A 1,078-nucleotide genomic window follows, 5' to 3' on the forward strand; every position below is an offset into this window, starting at 1 on the left:
TATGCATAAAAATCCTGCGTTCTGGTGGCGATGAAGTCGTTGAAGGTGTGTTAGGCATCGTCTTGGTTTTTGAAGCATTTCTCACACAGGAAGTTGTCTTGATGCTTGAAAAAGTCGTAGTCGGTAGGCGAGACTGGTGAGTATGACGGATGAGGCAGAGTTTCGTAGCCCAATTCGTTCAACTTCTGAAGGGTCAGTTGTGCGACGTGAGGCCGAGAGTTGTCGTGGAGAAGAATTGGTCCTTTTTTATTGACCATTACTGGCTGTTGTTGTCGGAGTTTCTTATGCATTTCATCCATTTGCTGACAATACTTCTCCGCCGTAATGGTTTCGCCTGGATCCAAAAAGCTGTGATGATTGAAACCGACCGCAGACCACCAAACAATCACCATGACCTTCTTTTGGTACAACTTTGGTTTCAGGAAGTGCCGTGGAGCTTCGTCGGCATCTAAACACTGAGCTGAGCGTCGCCGGTTGTCGTAAAGAATCAACTTTTCATCACAAGTTACAATCTGGTCGTTAAACGGATCGTTCTTGTTGTGTAAAAGAAGGGAAGACGACATTTCAAAACGGCGCTTTTTTTGGGGTTGTCGTTCAATTCGTGCGGCACCCATTTCCCAAGTATTTTTGTTTTACCAATCTCTTTCAAGTGGTTGGAAATTGTCGTATACGTTATGCCTAATTCAGATGCAAGCTCTCGAACAGTTGTGCGTGGATTGGCTTCGACTTAGGCTCTTAGTTGATCGTTGTCAACATCCGATGGCCGACCACTACGCTTATCATCTTCAAGACTCTCATCACCGCTACGAAATTTCATGAACCACCATCGTGCTGTACGTTCATTAGTAGTTCCTGGGCCAAACGCATCGTTGATATCGCGAGCTGTTTCGGCAGCTTTTCGGCCTAGCTTCAACTGGAATAAGAAAATTGTGCGAATATGCTTTTTGTCCATGTTGTATTCAACGTTCCAGAAAAAATGGTCTAATTATTCAAAAAGGAAAAGAGTAACACGATTAGATAGAGCGAAAAGGGGCTTTAAGATGATATATAAAGTCAAAGTAATTTGACGAAAATTAAT

At 43.3% G+C, this 1,078-nt stretch overlaps 1 pseudogene; it reads right to left on the reverse strand.

The window, feature by feature from the left end:
* Positions 1–1,016, reverse strand: part of LOC128249344 (histone-lysine N-methyltransferase SETMAR-like) — a 30,857-nt pseudogene extending 29,841 nt beyond the window's left edge.
* Positions 1,017–1,078: the final 62 nt, after the last annotated feature.

Source organism: Octopus bimaculoides, chromosome 14, assembly GCF_001194135.2.
Source record: "Octopus bimaculoides isolate UCB-OBI-ISO-001 chromosome 14, ASM119413v2, whole genome shotgun sequence".
NCBI lineage: Eukaryota > Metazoa > Mollusca > Cephalopoda > Octopoda > Octopodidae > Octopus > Octopus bimaculoides.